We start from the raw sequence: 24,361 nt of genomic DNA on the forward strand, positions 1-24,361 counted from the left end.
TGATTTGTAGGCAACGTGTGTTTTGAGCCACAAATTCAAACAGTCCTCTCATGATAGAGTCCAGCAATAAATATAGAGGAACAGGGAAATGATCACACAGGTGAGGACTAGAGGGCAAACAGCGTGGGTACAGAGACCTTGCATAGACGTATCCTCTGTTCCATTTAATATTCTGCTGTTTTTGTCTTTAAATTTTCCATTTTTGTGAATCCATTTTTGGAAAGACTTCTTTTGGAAGATGGCGCATTTCATTCTCCAGTGCTAAGGATTGAACCAAGACCTCATATATACAAGGCAAGTGCTCTACCCCTCACCAATATCCTTGCTCCAAAAGAACCTATTGTTATTATGGCCTTGGAGGTTTCTCTTTGTGCTTTCATTTCTTATTTCTTTCTTTATTTGTTGGGGTTTGGGTTTTTGGTTTTTGTTTTATTTTGCAAAGCTGGGGGTTGTAACAAGAAGACCCATATTTTAATTTTGTGAGCACTGCACACACAAGGCTAAAACTGCTCCCGAGCTGTGTAGGACACATTTGGCTCAAAATAGAATCTATGTGCAAATTAGATGATCAGCCAATCCGGAGCATAAAAGGGTCAAAAATTTAGCTCATTGTATTCTTCTTTGTTAGCCAAAGAGTGTCCAGACCTATGCTTTTCCATTGATGGCAACAATGACATGGATGCTTAAGTAGCACGTGAAAGACAACATTCAGTGCACTTTGCACCTGTCAGTTCACTTAATCATGACATATGCTTCACTGTCACTTGTTAATTTAAATGACAAAGTCAAGGCAGAGCACAATGGAACCACTCATTCAAGGTCACACAAATACCAAGGGATAAATCTGGGGCTCAGACCAAATAGCCTAACTCCAGAATCTGTGCATTAGACTTCCACTATTTACTCTTTCCCATTCCCTGGATCCGCAGCCTTAGAGATTTTTCTGGCCTTTCTCCTCATGTAGGAAACTTATAGTCTACCCTAGGTCATCTTCTCCACATGGTTCTGCTGCCAGGTCACAGAAGGAAAACACTGTTCTCTACAGGAAGTGTCAAAGGCATTCAGTGGGGGAGGCTCTAACAGCCCACTGCCCAATCAGAGGTCATAAATGATATACACATCTTTCCTTTGTAGGGCTTGACAAGACCTTTGAGACTGGACATGATTCTAGTCCCCACCCTGTGATCCTGTCTTCATTTGCTCCCTAACTCACTCTGTGAGGTGTCTTCAGAAGTGTTAATGCTCTTCCAAAATTGAGAAAGATGGATTTCACTGATTCCTTAAACCAACATAAGATTAAACACTGTCACTGTTCAAGGGGTGTTATACAGTTAGTTCTCTCTCCAAATTCATTTTCAGAAGGTGACAGAAAGGAGATCACACTTATCTACGAAGTAGAATTTAGTCAAACACAAGAAGCAGAAGGCAAGATGGTGGCTACCAGGAGCCAGGAGCAGGTAGATGAAAAAAAGTTTTCAAGACACAGCAAATTTCCATCATGTAAGATGAGTAAATTCTGGATATTTAATTACAGTTGGTGACTATAGGTACAGGACTGTACTGTATACTTGAAATTTGCTGTAAAGATTGAACTTAAGAGCTCTCTTAAACACAAAAAAGTGATGATGGAAGGCAATAGATATGTTAATGATCTTGATTATAGTAATTATTTCACAGTGTATGCATGTATCAAATCATCTATTTTTACATCTTAAACATATTACAATTTGTTGTAAAAAAAGGAATAGAAACAGGTAAAGATGCATTTTTTTCTTTTGAGAGGCCATTCAGTAAAAGTACACTAAAAGAATTAAACACATACACACAATAAATCACCAATATCAGGATTTGTAGATTGAGGCTGTGTAAGGATAAAGTGTGAGGATTTCTATGAAAGATCACCACAGATATAAAGAAATAGATGTGGCAGTGTGGGCTTTAAACTTAGTAGCTTTGGATGCTTTAAGAAAATGAGTCTTCAGGAAAATACAAAATTATGTAGATGTTTTGTATATGTGTCTACATATATGTATATATGTAAGTGTCTATCTATATAAAATTTCAAAGTTTTATAACTATGATATTTTCTCCTTATAAAGTCAAAGAGATGATAAGACTATCTCTAGGTATGTAAATATATATTCTACTTTTAGTGAAATCCATGGATGATCGTTGAAGGCTCATTTTTAAGACTCAGCAATCATGTGACCTAAGAGAGTATTTTTAAGGTTTTGACTTTGTTGCTCGATTTTTAAAAAATGGACTTCAACTCTAACAAAAGAGCTCAACTGGGTGCATAGGAGAAAAGTCCTTCGATGTTTCATGAAAACCCTTCCCTCCCAGACTTGTGGCTTCCATTTCGGGAAAGGTAAAACCAAAATGTATTGGACTTGACAAAGTGTTAGGTAAACAAAGCCATGAGTATTAAAGTTTAGGCTCTAATGATTAGTAGGGAAGTACAGGATAATAAGCACAGCGGGGTGGCCCTCAAGGTACTTTAGACTCCAACTGTGTTTATTATCCTGTATCAGTATGGAAATATATGCCTGACTACATTTATGGTGCCATTTAGAACTTTAAAATAGGCTCTTATACTCCGAAAGAGGTTACTAAATTACTCACCCTGTACGGTTTGCCTTGATTAACATAATTCCACCCATACCAGGCCTTATCAAGGATCCATTTCTATTGTGGGCACGTGTTTTCAAGAGACATTCAGGCTCCATTCTCATGGTTTCGTGTCAATTCCGAGTACCCACCTCTCAGTGACTTTCATAGGAAACTCTGGGTACACAATCTTGCACGATTGATAAGGTAAACTTTCCAAGGTTTCCAAGTGCCCCAATGAGAAGTGCAGCCGCCGAGGGTCTGTCTGTTTTGTCCCTTGGTTTCGACCTCCACGTCTCAGAGAGGGAAGGCTTGCATTTTAATGCATGTCAAGGACCACACAGCTGGAACTTGTGTGTGGAATTCAGAATTTGTGAAAAGTGGTAAGTATATAGAATCAAATATGATCAGAGGTAGAAAAGGGGGGTTATCAGAGGAGTGAGGAGGACATGGTGGTCCCACCACTGACCACGAAGGGTGCCTCTCTCTGTGAATCCGGGGGTCGTGGAGCCTTTTTGCTCATGATTTTTTTTTTTCTTGCTCATTTACCTTCTCTAAGTGCGTCACCAAGTCCCTGAGCCCACACTAGGTGGCAGCATGGTATACGGGTCAAGGGGAAGAGCAGAGGCCCTGGCAGACAGAGCCCACAGGGCTCAATCATAGAAGACGCTACACTACATACACACATCTAACACATGCCCCACACACACATAGCCACACTCATGCTGCAACACACATAGACCGCACAGATATTTCCCTACACCACACACATCACACACACCACACTACACACATGCCATACCCAACCGCCTTCAACCTCCCCCACATGCACACCACACCCCATATACACAACACACAGGGCTCAATCACAATATGCACCATATACGCACACACTTATACCACTAGCACCATATACGCACACACTTATACCACTACCACCACATTGTACCCCAAGTCTGACACACCATATGCACATACGGCTCAGTTATAGAATACCCACACACCCACATACACACACACACACACACACACACACACACACACCACGCATATAGTCACACAAGCAAACACAAACACCCACAGGACTTCTAAAGAGTCATTCATGTCTCTACCTGGCAGATTCACCCAGGGATTGTTGCAGACCCTCCGACATGAAGAAACACTGCAGGTTTCTTCAAACCTCCCGAAAGGCCTGTCCCTTTGTGTAACCTGGTCCCAATCTCCTCCACCAGTCGCCTGCAGTTTTACAAGGTGCAGGAGGTCTGGGCTTGCTTTCCGCACCACTACTGCCCTCACAGAACTGAGGGTTTCCCTTCAGAAGTGCTGTCTGGTCACATCTTGGTACAAGGCTCCTGTGTCCAAAATTAAAAATCAAACCCAAGTGAGGCCTCTGCCCGGACAGTTCCTGCTACATTTTCCAGACCTTCAGGAGAACAGGCTGATCCAAGCATTGCAGAGACAAAGTAGTTTAGGGTTTATCCAAAGTCAGTCCATCTGTGAGATAAGAAAACCAACCGAGGCCCAGAAATCTAGATTTGCCCGAGGCCACACAGCTTGTTAGTAGTCGAGGGAGGCTAGAAACTGTCCAGGGCTTTCTGCAATGCTTGGTGCGATTTATAGCATAAATACACAGCAGAAGAAACCTCAGGGTCCTCTGAGCGGGGTCACCTCCCCTCCCTCCCACAGTCTCTGGACGTGGGACCAGTCACCTGGTGCACCCAGATCACCCCCATCTCTCTGCCCCCCGGGCACCGTCTCTCCCAGGGCAGGAAGCAGGAGGAACCCAGAGAAGTCAGGGAATCGATATTCATTGGGAAATTAACTGACAGATACAAAAGTACTGAAATTCTGCAGTGCTTCCCTGGCATTTCCTCTGGACCAGAAGAAGGAAATACCAGAAATCTCATAAGCGAGCCCATTTGGGCAATTTTTTTTTTTAGGCCCCCGTATTCCTACATTTCACATTTTTTCCTCCAAACCTTTGAGTACTAATTCAAACCGTCCAGCCTCCAGACCCCCTAGGGGTTCACCTATCACTAAATATTGTTGATTTGCAAAACACACAGATTCTTTTCATAGAACAGGCCCGGCTTTCATGGCTTTCTTCAGATGCCGAGCCTTTTCCCAATTAAGCGATGGCCCAGCTCCTCTCTGGTTGGGATTACAAACAAACACCACCACCCTTCGCCTGGCTCCAGCCACCCCTCCCTTCACTTTGACACATGGTTCTTTTGATCTCCACCCCAGACCGTAGCAACAGGCTCCTAATTATTCACCAGCCATAAATCATGGCAGTAATGTGGTCCTTGCAAGGAAAAGGAGCATTGTGGGGCCCGTTGGAGTCTGGAAAAAAAAAAAACGGGTGTGTTGAGTGTTTCCAAAAGCAGGGCAGTGGGGGGAAGGAGAGCAGGAAGAGAAAAGATGTTTTAAATGTTTGTAGAAATAGTTGCTTTGATGTTAAACCCTCACCCAGAGGAAGTCAAGAGTCTGAAAATGAAGTCTATGTGTGTTTTTTTTTTTTTCATATTCAGAGGAGTAATGAAATCCACAACCCCCTCCTAGAAGCAGGTGTAAGTCGCGGCCTCTTGAAGTGAATGCAAACTCCATTTCCAAGCCGCCAGAGCAAGCATAATAAACATGCTTCTCTGTCCACCTCTTAATTTTGTTAATTTAATTTTTGCTACTCACTTGCATTGGGAAATCTTCTTAATTCCTCCATGACCTTACTGAATGATAGTTAATCTGGTTAGATTTGGCATTTTCACCAGGAAAACTCTCTGGGAATTCCAAATTAAGTTCTTAATTTTTCCTGAGCCAGGAAATGCTACTGAGTCTGCAGAAATCTCAAAAGGGTCAGTAAAACAGGTCAGGATCAGTATCCCCTCCAGCCAGGTCCGAATACCATCTTATTCATGAGCTTTGTGTACTCAGCTGAGTTGGGAATCATTTCCTCTTTTATATCAAAATGAGACATGTGATACAAAGGCTGAGAGTGAGCTATAAACATTTTTACATTGATCAATCCTTCCTCGGGAACAAGTACAAAATATAAGAGCTTCTTTTCTGTTTAATTTAGTTGTGTACACTGCTCCAATCATCTGTATCATAAGACCAGCCTGGACGGAAGAAAATGATGAGGTTAGTCTCTCTTCAGTAAATACTCATTGAAGACCTTCCCTGGATTATAATAGTTATACATTCAAGAGCTAACAAAATTAAGTAATTGTTATTCATGGGACATTGGAGTGGGGACCTTAAGACTAACAGATAATAGGAAACAAAAGTCACAAACTTTCTGTAAGTGATCCATAGAAAATCTTTTCTCTTTTGCAGGTCAGACAATCTCTATTATCACTTCTAAGCTCTTTTGTAGCATGAAAGCAGCATAAAGAACTCATCAATGAACCTAGCTATGATCCAATAAAACTTTATTTCCGATGCAAGAGATAGGACAGATTTGATCAACCTGAATCTACAGGTAAATACCTTTAATTTTAAAGAAAACTCCAGAGTGATAACTTGTACAGTGAGGAAGTCAAAGAAACTGTTCAAGAGGTACAAGGAGTCACCAATAGGAAACTTGTTCCGGGTGAAGGTTCACAGATGATCTTGGGGCATCAGTGAGGAATAAGTGAAAGCCTGTAAGGGCAATGGATAGAATGAACCTAGGGAGGAGGATTGTGGAGGAACATTTCAAAGGGCAGAAATGGCACATGTCACAATTTAGAGATGTAAACACAATCTGTAGTTCAGATGGGGGAAATTAAACAAAATTGCGGGTCCACTTGACTAGAGAATGCTAAGATGTCAAAGGTGAAGACTGGAATCAAGATGGAGCAGAGAGAAGCTCATCAGAAATGACATGAACAGCCAATAAAGATTTGAGCAAGAAAGTCAGCTATCAAGTGCATACTTCAAAGAGATAACTCTGGCACTTTCGTAGCAAATACTTTCAGTATCTTTTCAAGAACGTCACTGCCTTCATATCCAAACAGAAGCAGAAAAATGCTTTATTGCTTCTCATCTCCGACTCCTTTCCAAAGGTGCTCTCAAGGGCAGCTGGAGACAGTTTATGGAATCCTTCCCTTAACCATCTGTATTTTAATTGGGATCAAAGCCTTGAATAAATAGATGAAGTGCTAATGGTAAAATATTAGGCATTAGTCCATGCAAGGAAAAAAGATTTGGTGGTGGGAGGAGCAGAGAGAGATTAGAGCAATCTCAGCCCTCTTTAAAGCATACCACGGGCATTGTTTCCACAAAGCATAAGCTTCTACTTAGGGTTTTTCCTTGTGCCAAGTTTTTGACTAACTTGTTCAGTTGGATCACTAGGAATAAAGAGATGTGATTCCAACCAAGTAATCAGGTTTAACATCCCTAGTAATAAAACGTCAATAATATAATCCTCGCTACGTAATGTCTAAGAAGGATGCCACATCACTTCTGTGCTATTCTTTAAAAAGACAGCTTCATTCTAATCATGAGAAAATATCACATGAACTCAAACTAGAGAACTTTTTTTAAAAGCAAAGAACTAACTGATAATTTTCAAAAGTGTAAAGGTCATGAAGGAAAAAGTAAAACCAAGGAATTGTTATTGAGAAAAGAAGAGGAGGAGAAACAATAATGCAATTCTATGTTGGTTCCTGGGTTCTCTCCTTGGACATTAAAAAAGGATGTGAGTGAAAGTTGGAGAGATCTAAATAGACTGTTCTCTTGCTAATAATATTACGCCAATATGGGAGAGATGTATATAGGATTTCTATTATTTTAATGACTTTTCCCTAAGTCTAAAGTTAGATGAAAGGAATTATTAAGATAATTCTTATATAGGCCCCATTCTAGGTTTTTTTAATTTATCTGTGCTCTCTTCTCAAGTTGTTAATTTCTTTGTTGACAACCACAACAATGATAGATTAGCATTTAGTTGCCTGAGGTCTTTAAAAGTATTAAATGTCTTTATGCTTATGTTTTTGTACAAATAAATCATTGCATGAATAAAATAGAAATTCTGACCACCCACTTAATTGGAATCTCCAGCCCTATTTGGGGTTGACCACACTCTACAGCAGCTTCCCCATCTAAGGCCACATCTTCCTCTTTACTTTTAGGGTCCTGGCCTAGAATGCAATGCTAGCCTGTTCTTCACTGAGTATCAGAGGGCTCTGTCTGTTTTCTTGCACAATTTTTAGAATAATATAAGAGAGACCCCTGCACACTGCAAGGAAGAATTTTATTTGGAGAATCCTGGATACAGAGTAAAAGAATAGTATTATTTATATCTAAGTTCTTCCACTCAGGGGCTCAAGAGTCTTGGATAAATCGTTGATTTTAGATCCTATACTATAAAATCCTGCCCCCGTGGAAGGCTGTCTTCACCGGGGCCCCTCGGAGGGCGTGGTTGAGTTTCCCTCCCTGCCCTAAACAGAGCCCCAGCAGCTGAAAACCTCCAGAACCCAGCCACAGCCATGCTCAAGGCCACTCTCCACACGCTTGGATGAGCCTCACTCAGAAGGAACCAACAGAGAGACCCAGGTATGCAGGACCCATGATCGAGATCTCCAAGCCTGCTCAGATCGGGACTGGGCGTCCTCCACACAGATCCCCAGTTTTCCGGTACCCTGTTAGTCACACCCACAAACTGCACCCGGTGCCATGTAATCTCATTAATGGCCAAAATCCAGATACTATAAAACAAAACTCCTGGAAGAGAGCAACAATATTTTCTCTGTCCCTCTTGGAGAGCCTGGCAAGCTACCGAGAGTATCCTGCCTGCATGGTAGAGCCACACTACCCGTGGCGTACTCGATATGCCAAAAACAGTAACAAATAATGGTCCTCATTCTCCTGACCCTGAAAAAGCCCCCAATATGCCATCGGGCTGCACTAGCAAGCGACAGAGATGAATGGAGACGTTACTGGTGCCTGCTCAAGCAAACTGATAAACAACTGGATGACAATGATACAGTGATACTATAAAATTAGGTCATTTCAGGCAAGTTACAGTGATGATTCTTAGACCGTCCTGTGATTTGAAATCATCCTAGGAGCTCTTATTAAAATTATTAAGTGCTGGTACCTTGCCCTACCTGTTTAACTCCTTTAGCTGAGGTATCTAGAGAATTTTTTAATGCTTTCCAGAGAGTTGTTAACAGGTATTCAGGGCTAAGAAACCCTGATCTAGATGATTTTTAAATTCTAACCTTCCAGGGCTTATCGGTAATTATTATTTAAACAAGATGAGTCAACAAAACTGGGCCCTGAAAAGTATTATCTCCCATCTAGAGAATCCTGGTGGTGAGTAGATAAGACTACAGCAAGAAGCACTTTTCATCCTCGGTGCCTGTCTGATGTGTTATCATCTTGACTAATGACTTACACAAATAGCTGGGGTATTTGGCCTGGAGAATATGCCCTCAAGAAATTTTAAGCAACAACAACAACAAAAACAAAAGAGGGATGTAGTTTTTTCCATCTTCCCCTCTTCTGTTATCTGTCTTTTTTCAGCTCTGTTCCTCCAATTTCATATTTCACCCTCTATCCCCACAAAGAAATGGACTTCTAAGAAAAGGTGGAAATGGTTGACACTGGTGACTTATGTCTCTCTGTGTTGACTGAGAGGAAGCAGGAGTGGGAGGGGATGAAGGGTTGTTTAAAAGAGAGAAGGAACCAGAAGCAGGACTAAAATCCAGAGACCTAGAAGGCAGACAATATGGAGGTGGGGCTTCCTTAAATAGAGAGCTCTGACCCCCCTAAAATCTCTCTAAGCTAGGTTCTCTTTCATTCTGATCCAGCCAATCATCACCAGGGAGTAGGTTGGCCCAGCAGTGCCTGACCTTTTTGTTTCCAAAAGAGTGAAGAAATCTTTGCTATTGTAAATAATGCTGTGATAAACATAGGAGTCCCTTGTTTTCAATAGCCAAGATCTGGAAACAAACCAAGAGTCTCAGAACAGATGGATGAAGAAACTGTGATCTGTGTTCACAGTGCAGGGGCTGAGAGATAGGACAGAGGTGATGGCACTTGCTTTGCACAGAGCCTAATGAGGTTCAGTCCCAGGCATCACACATGGTCCCTCCTTGTACCACCGGGAGTGATCCCTGAGCACAGAGTCAGGAGTAAAGCTGGAGCACAGTTAATTGTGGCCCTCAAACCAAAAGCAGAAAAAAACAAAACTCAGTATAACACTACTCAGCTATGAGAAAAAGTGAAATCTGCAATTCACTGCAATATGGTAGTAACCAGAAGGTATCCTGCTGAACATAAACAGTCAAAGGGAGAGGGAAAAACACAAAATGATCTCTCTCATTTGTGGACTGTAAAGACACATAGGAAGGGAATAACAATTGGGCAATGATAACAGACCTGATAGTTAACTACAGAACTGAGTCGGCTAAAAGGGTAGAAGTAAAGGTAGAGGGAACCTAAGACAGTGGTGAACGAGGCTGACGCTTTAGTGGTAGGTCTGGTGCTATATTGTATGCCTAAAATTCCATCACTGTATGCATAAAACTGTTACAGGCAGTTGCGGAGGCGGGGGAGGGGTGGGGGAGGCTTAGGAGGTTGGGGGTCTGGGGTTTCCCCTCTGGTAAAGTATTTTTGAGAAATAAAACTTCAGAAGAGAACCAAGCCTAACAGCCCAAAGGCATGAAGCACATATCCCCTTGAGATGCAAATCTCGAGCTTATTGTAGTGGAGAAACTGAGGTCCAACCCAGATGCAGAGATCTTCAGCCCGACCCAGAAAAGGGTAGAAGGGTGCACTCCTCAGAAAAAGAGAAGTTACAGAGGAATCTATGAGCTTATGAAAAACCATCAACAGTGCAATGGGGCCATCAACAGTGCAAGACTTTCCTGTGACAACCCCAGGTTAATTTTTACATATAGAGAGAGTTCATCTCCTCATTGGCCACCCTTCAGATCTCAACGGGTGCTCCCCCCAGGTGGGAGTATAAAATGAAGCCCCCATAGCCATGCCACCAGACTCTGCGCCAGGATGTTTTCACTCAGAGCGGCCCCAGAAGGGGGCGGGTGAGAACGCTCCCCGCCCCAAGGGACCCAGCCCTGGCAGCCAACCTCCACTGCCCAACCGCCCCCACATTCCAGGTCTCTTTCCAGACCATGCAGCCACAAAGCGGCTATACCACACATTATAAGACACTTCCCACCCATTTTTCATAATTGCCATACCATATTTGATGAAGTTCAGATAGTAGGCAACAAATAATATTATATATTACTCTCTATGATTTATATAATATATAATATATTAGTATATAATATTATATATATAATCCTCCGCCCAGATTTCACATTTCCCAGTAACTAGGCGGTCACACCTAGGCACTGCCGCCCCCCTGCACCCGGCGCTGTGTAATCCTGTCAACGGCCAGCATTCAGGGACTTTAAAGCCAGCTCCTGGAAGAGAGCAACAGAGTCTCTTGCCCGTGTGCCTGGCTGTCTTCCCGGCGGCCTCCTTGGAGGGGATGGGCTCCAGCTCCCCTCCCCACACCAAGCAGAGCTCCAGGTGGCCGAAGACCTCCAGAGACTAGCTACAGCCATGCTCAAGGCCCCTCTCCACATGTTTGGACGAGCCTCATGCATGAAGGAACCGGCAGAGAAGCCCAGGTGTGTGGGACCCGGGGCTGAGAACTCCAAGGCTGCTTGGATCAGGACTGGGCCTCCTCTGCCCAGATTTCCCATCTCCCAGTAGCTAGGCACACCCAGGGACTGCCCCCGGCACCATGTAATCCTGTCACTGGCCAGCATCTAGAGATTTAAAAGCTAGCTCCCGCTTTTTTTTTTTTTTTAATCTTATAGCCTACTTCTCCCTCTGGGAGAAACTGGCAAACTACTGGGAGTTTCCTGCCCACATGGAAGATCCTGGCAAGGTCCCCATGGTGTATTAATATGCCAAAACCAGTAACAAGCTGGGTCTCATTCCTCTGACCCTGAAAGAGACTCCAGTACGACTTCGTTGGCAGGACGAGTAGAGAGAGGCTTCTAAAATCTCAGGGCTTGGACGAATGGAGATGTTACTGAGACTGCTCGAGAAATTTGATGATCCACGGGATGATGATGATGATGATGATGATATATTATATAATATATATTTACATAATATTATATATAATATACATATACTTCTCAGAGAGCCCAACAAGCTACCAAGAGTATCCCGCCTACATAGGCAGAGCCTGGCAAGCTACCTGTGGCATATTTGATATGCCAAAAACAGTAACGATAGGTTTCACTCTCCTGACCCTGAAAGAGCCTCCAGTCATTGGGAAAGATGAGTAAGGAGAGGCTGCTAAAATCTCAGAGCTGGGAGGAATAGAGACGTTACTGGAGCCCACTCGAGTAAATCGATGAACAACGAGATGACAGTGATACAGTGATAGAGAGTTCTAGGGGGCTGGCGGTGGTGGGGGGGGCAGGAATGTTTTGAGGACTTGTATATAATCTCTTTCTAAAAGCCATTTCGGGCTTTTCTCCTCTCTGAAGAAGCCCGTGCTCTCTCCTGAGCATGTATTTCCTCTCTTTCTCTCCCTTAGTATCTTTCTTAAGTAAATTTTGTTCAAGAAAAAATATTTTTTTTCACAGCATTGCCTCCTCCTGAAATTTTCCTTGTGAGGGAAGGTGATGGACCCAGAATGCCTGTATGGATGTTACAACTGACTTTCCCTTCCTTCAAAAAGCAATTTCTGACTTGAGCCTGATTGGCTGGTTGGTTGGTTGGTTGGTTGGTTGGTTGGTTGGTTGGTTGGTTGGTTGGTTGATTGGCAGGGATCATCTCCCACACCACACAGAACAACTGGGCATCAGGCATTCAGCAGAGGTAAAATTCAGGTGTGGCCTGATGGCAACTTAATGGGTCTGGCTGGACAGGAGCATCTGTGTTATAGAGGTGCTAGTGGCCACCTTTACTAGTCTTCATGCGGTCCAGGGATTTTCTTGAGTGTAGGTGCAAGAAAGGCTGAGCAGAGAAGTAGAAGCACTCTTTCTTGAGCTCACCTTCCCTGCTCCCCATTCACCGAGCCACCAACAATGAAACTCTATCCTTAAGAATCCCACAAATGTGCCTAAATAAAAATATTATAAATTAAAAAGAAGAAATCTATTGTTAGTTTCTAATGCTGAAAACTTATTGACAGTAAATATAAACAAGATGCAGGCCAAACACAGCACAGAGTTATCTAAGATTTACATGAGATATATCACAGGTCAAAGAAATATGATGGTTGATTTGTACAAAGAACTGAAAAGGAAAGGAAAATAGCTTTTTTTCTTTTTTTTTTTTTTTGCTTATTTTGAGAAGTGTTCTCAGATTGTTGAACGCTCCTAAACTAGACTTACTGGGAGTGGGGTGGATCTTGATGTCCAGGGATATGGAGGGTGGATAAGGACACCAAATGCAGAAGCTCTCTCTGGTCAAGAACGGCTCATAATCTATGACTCAGCATCCAAACTCAGAAGTGCTCAGCCAGTTTTTGGAAACAAGATAGTACATTTGGCGAATAGGAATTTGCAATTCAGAGAACACAGGAAAAAGGGGAGAGCCATCCTGGGGCCAGGAGGTTTCTGAAATTTTATCAAACCTTTCAGGACAGACTCTGTCCAGCAGGTGGGATAAGGTGAGGGGATTTCTGTCAGTTCCAGTTAAGAAAGGAAGAGGAAAAAGAGAGTGTCCTGGCCCCAGTCAAAAGGTTCAAGTACAAGGAAGAGTTCAAGTGCATAAAGGAGAGATTAGATAAATTGTCCCACAACTGCTCTGGTTCATCGGAAATAATACCTAAAAGTCAAAACCTAAGTTCAAACCTTAAAAGTCAGATTTTTAATTCCAAGACCTATGAGATGGTAAACTGAGATTTTAAGTTAATTTTTGTACCGTTCATTCCAGAATGCCAATGTGCCATATTATCATGTGAGTGAGATAGAGAGTGAGAGCGAGAGCGAGTGAGAGTGAGAGAGAGAGAGAGAGAGAGAGAGAGAGAGAGAGAGAGAGAGAGAGAGAGAGATCGCCATGCCCTAAACCTGTGCTAGCTCTATTTAGGTCAATGTGATCCTTTATTTTCTTTAGTAACATAGCAATCTTGTTTCAGGATAACAGAAACGATTGCAGGATTCTAAATGAGCTATTCCAGAGCCACATCAAGGAACCACCTAATTGTCTTTGAGGTGGCCATTTATACTTTCCACGAATTAAAAGAAGCAAATGCACAGCAGTGTTCTCAGAGTAGTAGAGAAATTTATCAGATTTCTTCATGCAGTCATTTCCAAATTCCTTTTCACCATCTTCACCTGTATTCTACAGTGGAAAAACTATGCTGGCTGTCAGAGTGCTAAGATGATAAAAAAAATAAGAAGAACTTAACTATATGTAAAGTTTCTGCTTTTCTGTGTATTAGTTGGATCATTTGTGAAAGTAACGGGATGTTTTGAGACTCAGTTTCCTTATGTTCAAATAAACTTTAATAGCATCTGTTCTTTTGCAGAGAAAGGGCGTTAGGGCCACATGCACAATTCTGGGGGACATGTGGTGCGAAGGATCAAATAAGCCCCAAGCAAAGCAAGCATATTAACCACTATACTATTTCTCCGGACCAACAGCATCTGTTCTATATACCAACTTCACAGGTTTAGAGAGAGAATTGCTGTAACTTGGTTAAAGAACCTCACATGCCAACAATTGTTACTGCAAAGAAACAATTTTTTCTTGAAACGATACATTCATATTTTAGGGAATTTTAAAAAATGGAAACAACAGCTCTTTTTTCAAAGTTTCTGAAGAGTTTAAGAAAAGGATGGAAACTTTATTTTCCTTTGGAAAGCAATAAAAGTGCCAACATTGATTCTTACCTGGTAGCAGCTCCTCATGTCACGTAGCGATATGACAAATATTTAGGCTTTTTTTCAAAATGGATAAGTTTCTATAAAGCTGCACAGCACCAGACTATGTAAATATCATCCTTCGCTCTTTGATCTACTTAGCATTCTTACTTGCTTACATTGAAGAGGCAAAGTCTTTTACGTTGTATCATCAACAAGAGGCCAAGTCTTCTTACTGGTATTTGTGTTTATGGGGTTGGCTGGTAGGTCACTTAAAGTAACTTTCATGCTTACCAACTCTTGAACTGACTTGAATCAACTCTTGAGCTGACTCTTTTTGAGTGTTTTGATCCTTTGAAAGACTTCAAAGAAAGCTTGATGGAAATCAAGCATTTGAGCAGGTAAACCAAAGAAATGGCAATAGCATAAGAGGTTTATTTTCTTTTATGTGATTTTATTTTGAGAGAGAGTTTTACAAATTTCATCCTCAATGGTAGAAACAGTTTCGTTGGCTTGACTGCAGCTGTGATAAACAGAGCTCCACGCTGTTTTGCATGTAGATGTTTATGCATGGCCAGGGGAGTGCTGAGGCATTCATCGTTAACTCACACACCTACAGATTTCCTAAAATCTAAGTGAAAACAATTAGTGCAGAGGTTCAGCTTCTGAGTCACACTTCAAAAATCTCAACTCAGGCTACGCATCAGACTAGTGAAATGCTAACATTACTTTTCCATAAAACAGTAATAGTTTCACCTGCCTTTGTCTTTTCCTTCAGCATTAATTTCTCCCTGATTTAAGGGACGACTTGATATGAAGGAAAATTTAATGGGAGAAAGGTGGAACCTAAATAAATTTGAGTCATCTTCATTGTTTCTAACTGAAAAGGCTGGAAGTGAGGAACCCTCCCTTGCTTCTTTTCCTCTTGGTTAAAACACAAAGAAACTCACAGCACGTTTCATTGTGCGTGTTTTTTCTTGTTGAGGACTAAATAAATGTGTGCATTTATCATGAACTATCATATGAATGCTCTATAAATAACTGCTAATTTCCCTCTTACCTTTCCCACCCTTATTAATTCATCTGCTTCCTTACACATTGTTTCTCAATTCTATTCCTCAAAATGCAGGTCAAAGATGGCCTAGGAGTAGAAGACATATTTTTGAAACACTCATTTCATACTTTTACACACTAAGGAAGACTCAAGCATCAGAACACTGAAGGGGTTTCCCCAAGATCACACAGTTTCAGTCAGAACTCCCGCGCTTCCTGACTCTTAGACTAAAGCTCTTTTCATGACAGAGTATTTAACTCTTTCTCCTATTAACCGACACAACTAAGTTCGAGCCTACTTTGCCTAAAAATTATTTGTAAGAGAGTTATGTGTGTCCTTAAGTTTAAGTTTTTATTAACAACTCATGGGATCTTTTCAGTGCCCAGAGCTTCATTGTTCGGCTGTCTTCAGTGCACTCGCCAAAGAAAAGGCTTGTGCCAGAGGTTATTTAAAATAGGGACTTTCACAGGAAGCTAGTTTTACATCATTCGCAACAGGGGCCAAGGCTTCCAAAATCTATCACAGCCCATCACAAAAGAAATGCTATCAATAACCCTCCAAAGAAAGGCTGCCCTAGAATTCTTGACTCATTCTTTAACCCTGATTCTCTGCTGCATTGTATGCTTCATATGACAGGCCCAGGAGCAAAGGGCAAGCCATCCATTGGCTTGTCGGCATCCCATAAAGAGGTCTGAAGTAAAAACTCTAACAAGGATGAAAACAGAATCAGTTAAAGTATAAGGAGAAAGGTGGGGGAGAGAAGTCTCGACTGGTTCTTCACAAATTCTATAATCCAGAGCTCAGACTATACTTTGTGTTTTATATATGATATCACTTGAATCATTTGTATCACTTGTCATCCGTTGCTCATCGAGTTGCTCAAGCGGGCACCAGTAACATCTACATTCATCCCTAACACATGCTAGTGTAGCCCAAAGGCATCTGCTCATTCCAGGAACATGAAGAGCCTCAAACTGTTATATATGATAAAATTTTTTAAAAATTAATTTGTTAGTCAAAATAATATATGGTAAAATAAAATAAACAGAGCAATTAATTTTTTTCAGAGCAATTAATTTTTTAGTCATGAAGTTCAGGCATGGGCTGGAGAGATAGCACAGCGGGTAGGGCATTTGCCTTGCATGCGGCCGACCCAGGTTTGATTCCTCCACCCCTCTCGGAGAGCCTGGCAAGCTACTGAGAGTATCTCTCCCGCATGGCAGAACCTGGCAAGCTATCTGTGGCATATTCAATATGCCAAAAACAATAACAACAAGTCTCAAAATGGAGACATTACTGGTGCCCGCTCAAGCAAATTGATGTGCAACGGGATGACAGTGTCAGTGAAGTTCAGGCAAATAGACACCTCCCTCCCCCAAAGTCTGCCTCTTTAACAGGCATGTTTTTAAATTTGTTGTTGTAGTTTGGATTTCACATTTACAATTTTGTTGGCTCTATAGTTTAGATATACACATATACCACACCTCTACACTACTGGTGTGTTCAAAGGCCCTGAACTAGACTTCTATTACCTCCCCTCTGTTTCTTATTATTCCTCATGCATCAGTTTCTTTACTTTCATGTACTTATTCCTATGCTTAAGGGTCAAGGGTAATCTGTGTACCCACCTCCCTTTAATGTCATGCTATCCTTCCTCATGCAAATTCTATATAACACAGATAAGTGAGATCGTGCAGTCCTTTTCTTCTCCTTCTAACTCACTTCACTCAATATGATATCCTCCAGTTTCATTCAAGTTGCAGCAAAATTCATGATTTCATGCTTTCTTGCAGCTGCATAGTATTCCACTGTGTATCCTCTTATTATCCAACTCATCTGTTGCTGGGCACCTAGGTTGATTCCATATTCTAACTATTGTGCTGAGTGATGTGATGAATTTGTGACTCTTCCTGTTCCTGGAGTGAGCAGATATCATTGGGCTACACTAGCACGCAACAGGGACAAATGGAGACGTTACTGGTGCCCGCCCAAGCAAATCAAGGATCAGCGGGATGACAAGTGATACAAATGATGTGATGAATAGTGATGTGCACATGTCCTTTTGAATGAATATTTTTGTGTGTTCCGGGAGTAGATATCAAGAAGTGTAATTGCTGGGCCCTTTGGAGACTCCATTCTTATTTTTGTCAGATATCTACATACAGTTTTCATAGAGATTGAGCCAGGCAACCATCCTAACAGCAATAGATGAGAATTTCTTTTTCATGACATCTCTGGCAAAATACATTGTTCCCAGGTTATCTGTTTTTCTTTTATGTGTGCCATTCTCGCTGGTGTCAGATGATATATCATTATTGTCTTGATTTGGATTTCCCTGGTAATAAGTGATGATGAGCATTTTTTCATGTCTACTGGCCATCATCTATCTTCTTGAGAGAAGCATCTGTTCGTTTCTGATAGGGTTTATGAATGTTCTTGTTCATCTTTGTGAGTGCTTTGCATATCTTGGATATTAATCACTCATATTAATATTTTATCAGATGTATTGAGAGCAAGTAAATTTTTCCAATTCCTTTAGTTGTCAATTAATATTTTCCAAATCATTAGGGTGTCTTTGAGTTTTAGCAGTGTTTCTTGAGCTGTGCAGAAATTTTTTAGTTTGATGAAATTCATTTGCTCATTTGAACTTCTGTTGTCTTTGCCAATGGAGCCATTAAAAATAGCAGATCAATAAAATTAAAATTTAAAAACTTAGGGGCTGTTGTGATAGCACAGCGGATAGGGTGTTTGCCCTGCGCTCGGCCGACCTGGGTTTGAGTCCCAGCATCCCATATGGTCCTCTGAACACCACCAGGGATAATTACTGAGTGAGTCTCGAGCCAGGAGTAACCCCTGTGTATCGCTGGGTGTTACCCAAAAAGAAAAAAAAGTAAAAATTTAGAAATTATAACAAGTCAAAAATGAAGGAATAATTGTGATCATTTAATTTTAATGTAAATTAAAAAAATAAAGCCTTGAAATTGAAGTACATTGATGTTTCCTCTGAATATTTTGACAAAGTAAAAAAGCATAATAAAAAAATATAGAAATATGAGCCTATAACTACTTTTAGATCTTAGCATTTCTAATTTTGACATGTGCAACTTACATTGTATTCCATGTTTTAAGGGTTTCAAACTAATCAAAGATATGCGTTCTTTCCAGGTAGACCATGCATCACCAAAGTCAGTTCTAGAATATTTGAATATTTCCACTAATTATGTCAAGAGAACTAAAGAATCGGTGACAACATTATGTACTGTTGTTCTGAATATCTCAGTAATGAGACTTGGGGAAATCGACACATAGGAAATGAAGTCAAGAATAGGCAAAAAGTGGCTTTTTCTGTGCATATTAATGCCTCCACCTCTCCTTTGCTGTGAACCTGATTCTGTAGGGGATTGCTGAGGGCCTGGGCCATGTCAAGGTGAGCAGGGAGAAGTGGGAAAGAGTGGGGAAGGTAGAGCACCAGAAGGAGGGATAGACAACGCAGACAACATAGGATCCAACATCAGGTGTGGTCCAACAGTGGTCACAGAAAGTCCTGCCCTAATTTTCATCAGGATATGTGACTTGGAAATTGTCAGGATGAAGGATCAAATGGGCTTTTCTACTCACATGAAAAATGCTGCTTAAAAATTGACAGATGTTTTGAAATGATTCTTTCAAGATACTCTACCAGACAAAGTCATTTGTAAATCACTTTATAATTAAGCGAGTAGCATTTTTGGAAAGATGTCCACGCTATGGCTCCAGATTTTCTCCACATTTGTTTGACTTAGACCTGAGTGTCTTGCAGAGTCTGTTGGCCATTTTGACTGAAGCAGCACATCCACAAAGGCAAACATGGTCTGTTTCAGTTCAGTGCCTAAACACAAGATTATTTTGACAAAAGTCTTGATGGACTTCAGAAATATATCTGGAAATCAACTGGTGGGCAACTGCACTGTTTTCCTATTTACATCTTCCCCCTTGCTGTTCGCCTATTTTCCCTCATGGATTTTGTGGAAATGATATGAATGCAATGCATCAAAGGCTGACAATAGAACCAGCTGGCATTGTTTGAATCAGACACCTGACCGACCTAATTCAGTTCTATCACTTCTCTCCACTTCCACTGCAGGTCTGAGTCACCATCCCCTTCACCTGTATTACTCTAACAGTTCCCAGGAGTCCTCTTCATTTCCCTCTTCTCCCTTCCAGTCTATTTTCAGCAAAGATGCACAAATGAAAGGACATTTGTTGTATCATGACTGTCACCCTTATTTAAAATGATATAATCACAATTCTTCTATGACTTCCTACACTGTTAAGAATAAAAGCCCAATGCCCCACTCTGGCTGTTCAATTCATCTTTAAACTCCTTCATCTTTTATTGTTGCTCTAAGATTCTACTACTAGGATTTTGACGACCCATCACTGTGCTTCCTTCTTTCTTTCAATTCAGGAAATTCACAGGCTCTTTCTCTCCACAACACTATGTACCTTGCCTTTGCTCTCACTGCAGTATTTTTTTTCTGCCTTTTTCTTTCATGCCTAGAATATTCTTTTCATATTCTTTGCAGATACAGTATCATTTCTTCAAACAGGACTTGCCCACCGAATAAAGTAAACACTCCAAGACGTTTGTTTGCCAACTTTATGACACTTACCACAATTTTAAATTATTCTTAGAGACTTTCGTGGAAATTGAAAAATATCTGCCACCTGTTCACTCTTGTAGTCCCAGCATTCTGCAGACTGACCCACAGTGGATATTCAATAGGTATTTGTCAAATGAATAATGAATGAACACATGACATTTTCCTTCTAAAATCTTTTCCATCAACTCAACCCTAAAATTGAGGCTATCATGACTAACTTTTTTAAAAGTCTAGGGATCTTTACATATTTTTACGTTCAGAAAAAGACCAAGCACTCTACTTGGGAGCTCTATGAAGATAGACCAGCTTTTTTGTTAGTGGGAATTGGAGGTGATATCCTTTTGATTGAGTCCATGATTTCAATCTTATGTCGTGTGACACTCTAGTCTTGTATTGTCCTGAATATTTGGAACAAACACCCATCCCAGCACCCCCAAGGAGAAGCTTTCTCCATGAAACAAAGATCTAACCATTGACCAGTCCTCCTAACCTCTGTTTACCCTAACTATGAATGTTATTCTTCTAACATATATATTTATATACTAAAATGAATGCATTCATTCTATATCTGTCCCTTTCCTTCAGACTCATTTCACTCAGCAGGGCCAAGTTTAGGTAAGATAGAGAAAAGACTAATATGACAATAATAGCTGTAAGTGATCACGCTGGACAAGAGCTGAGGGTTAAAAGTAGGTAAGGGATATTCTTGATAACCTTTCAGTATCAATATTGCAAACCACAATGCCCAAAAGTGGTGGGGGGAAGAGAGGGAGAGACAGAGAGAGAGAGAGAGAGAGAGAGAGAGAGAAAGAGAGATAAAGAGAGAGGAAGAGAGAGAGGGAGAGAGAGAGAGGGAGGGAGAGAGAGAGAGAGAGAGAGAGAGAGAGAGAGAGAGAGAGAGAGAGAGAGAGAGAGAGAGAAGGAAGGCGCCTGCCAAAGAGGCAGGCAAGGGGTGGGAAGTGGGGGGGTGACGGTAGGGATCCTGAGGATACTGGTGCTGGTAAATGTACAGTGATGGAGAGATGGGTGCTGGAATACTATATAACTGAAATTCAGTTGTGAATAACTTTGTAAATGCTCTAAAAAAAAGAATAAAAATTTTTTTAAAAAAGAAATGAAGACTGGCTTAGACTTGGCAGTCCACAATTAATAGGCTAATGGTAACAATAAAGGCAGCCCACCATTACCAGGCAAATTTGTTATAAAGACCTTAGATTGAGTTTGGAAACTACTAGAGAAAAACACGGTGCTACACCAGATTGAAGCAACACTTTCAGATGCGGAGAAACTTCCTTATTCCAAAGGAATGTTTATGCATGATTCTCCCCAGCCCCCAATTCTGTTGCCCTTGGGACATGTGGCTCTGAGTAATATAACTGACAACATTAAAACTCTTTCTGCCTCCTGGATATAGACTGGAATTTTTCTGGGAAATTCATTTGCTAACGGGATATATCACTCCCAACCTGGGTTGCTTCCTCAGTTTTCAAACTGACAGCAGGTGATGTTATCAATTGTCCCCTCATAGGGGCATCAGAAGTCATATAGGAGGAAAGCTCAGGTAGCATTAGAGGAGGGGAGGGATTGAGGTGTATTCTGCTTGTTTTGTTTTGGGGTCAAAACCAGCAATGCCCTGGAGTTACTCCTTGCTCTGTACTCAATAATTACTCCTGGTGTTGCTTGGGGGACCATGTGATGCCAGGGATGGAAGCCCGGTCAGCCATGTGTGAGGCACGCACCCTAACCTCTATTTTACCACTCTATTTTTGGGATGTTTTCTGAAGAGCCTTCTGGATAGAGTTTATCCAATAATCTCTTCTGAGAGAAGACAATTTGCTCCGAAAGATTGAAAATGCAGAGAAACTGAGTAGTGCCAAAAGCTAAAAACTGGAACTCTGAATTATAATCCAGATGTCCGGTACAAGCAGCTTGAGGGAGCCCTACACAAAAGTCTAGAAATGTTTGCAGTTCCTTTTGGGATCACTTACTTTAACAAACTCCTCCTCGGCTTCACCCCAACCTCCACCTTTGTTTGTTCAACCTTTCATTTATTGACTTTAAATTAAAAATAAACTTTAAAAAATGTCACACAATAGAGATTCAATGGCTTAAGTGATCACACAGCACTTGCCCTAAAGAATGAAACAATGAAAATCCAATCAGGCCTGATAACGTTCTGTACTATGATGCTAGACTTCCCTTGGCTGTGACCCCTCTCCTTCCGGCATCCTGTTCTGGGACAGAAATGACACCACAAAGGTTTCCTGTGCCTGCCCTCTCCACTTCTGACCCCTCACTACATCCTCTCTCCATCTATTTGAAGAGCAATGATTTGCATCCTCTGGAATTCTTCCTGGCCTGTAGGTTCGATGATACTTGTTGCTAATTTAGGGTGCCAGAAATGTTGTACAAAGCCCATGACAAATCCAGGTCAGCCATTAGCCTCCAGGTCTACTTGTTTAATAGAAAAATGGGAAGTATCCCATTCCCAGCAAAAACCGGTCTTAATTCATGGCAGTCAGTCTACCTATCCTCGCCCTCAGGAACAAATGAATTCCTAAAACATTCAGTAGTCCCTGAAGACTCCTGCCTTTGGAAACGACTTCTGTGACAAACTGGGAAGAATGCTCAATGAGGCGGAGAACATGCTCTGTTCAAGGGAGCTTTGGGTTCTATTCAGGGTACTACATGATGCCCTGAGCATCACTGAGAGTGACCCCCCTCCCCCAAGCACCAAACCAAGAGTGGTCCTAGATCACTGCCAGAGAGAGGCGCCCTGGCAGCCAGGGAGTGGATCCTCCTGAGGTCAGGCAACCAAGGTGGAGGCTGAAGAGCTCCATCCTGATGTTTATCCTTGGTTTTTCAGAACCTTCTCTCTCTTCTCTGGGGATCTTGTGTTATGGCTAAGTGAATGCCTCAAAATTGTAGAATTAAGATTTTAGTCTATTGCATAACAGCCAACAGCCATGCTTAATTCTGTGGTCTGCAGAGCACTTAGCACGTTGTTGCCAGTCAGAATACATTAAAAAGGAGTCATGACCCAAATACCATAGAATGAGAGCTTGGAGGAAGACAAGCCCTTCGTGGCCCTCTTCTGGCACTTTAGGAATCAATGGGGTGGCAGGGCGGGACAGGTGCAAAAATGAGGTTCCAGACAGTGCCATTGAGGTGCAGCTCTGTGCCTGCACATCTTCCTCAGATCCAGATGCCTCTCTCAGTCCAGTGCTGCCCGCCTGCTGGCCAGCTGCCCGTGGACACCCACAGCTGCCTCCCTGCTGCTCTACACACACCACTAGAATTCACCTCCAAACTGTACACATTGGCCACATATTTTCATTTTCTTTCTCCAACAAGTAAGATCATTTTGTTCTCTCTGCTAGGACAGCTGACTAACTGCCTTTCTCAAAATTCATACCTGAATGCAGTCATTTACCACTCAGGATTCAGGAATTAGTTATTGACCTGAATCAAGTCTAAATATCCAAGACTGAGAAACTCCAGAAGTGTTCAGTGGAGAGCCTAGCACGGACAGAGCAGGCAAAGTGTAGTGGAAGGAAGGAAGGAAGGAAGGAAGGAAGGAAGGAAGGAAGGAAGGAAGGAAGGAAGGAAGGAAGGAAGGAAGGAAGGAAGGAAGGAAGGAAGGAAGGAAGGAAGGAAGGAAGGAGGGAAGGGAGGAAGGAAGGAGGGAAGGGAGGGAGGGAGGGAAGTAGGGAGGAAGGAAGGGAAGGAAGGAGGGAGGGAGGGAGGGAGGGAGAAAGGGAGAAGGAATGTTTCTGACACTAAAAACATTCTAGAGCATTCTTAAAATACTCTCAAAACATTATAAATAAAATTTTTTATAAGTCACTCTAAAATTTTTACATGCATGGCCCCATTGAATTCTGTACATAGTTTATAGATGAGCAGACAGAATTCACAGAGGTAAAGTAAGAGGTTAGGGAAAACGGGATTAGATTTCACACTGCCAAGGAATTTCTCTGAAACTTTTCTGAGGATTCCGGGACCCTTCTTCCTTGTGCTCAATTTCCCTTTGAACTAGCTAAGAGATGGGCCGGGTGTTCCCTCTAGCTGCAGCCTTCTCTTTGACTAGCTTGATATTGACCCTACGCAGAGTCCTTCTAGAAATTTCATTGAGGATCTCTAGCACTCTGGACTCCCATCTGCCTGATCCTGAAGTCCTCTGAAACCACAGCCAGGCGTCTTCTCCTGATGGCCTTCCTCGGTTCTCC

Source organism: Sorex araneus, chromosome 2, assembly GCF_027595985.1.
Source record: "Sorex araneus isolate mSorAra2 chromosome 2, mSorAra2.pri, whole genome shotgun sequence".
Lineage (NCBI taxonomy): Eukaryota > Metazoa > Chordata > Mammalia > Eulipotyphla > Soricidae > Sorex > Sorex araneus.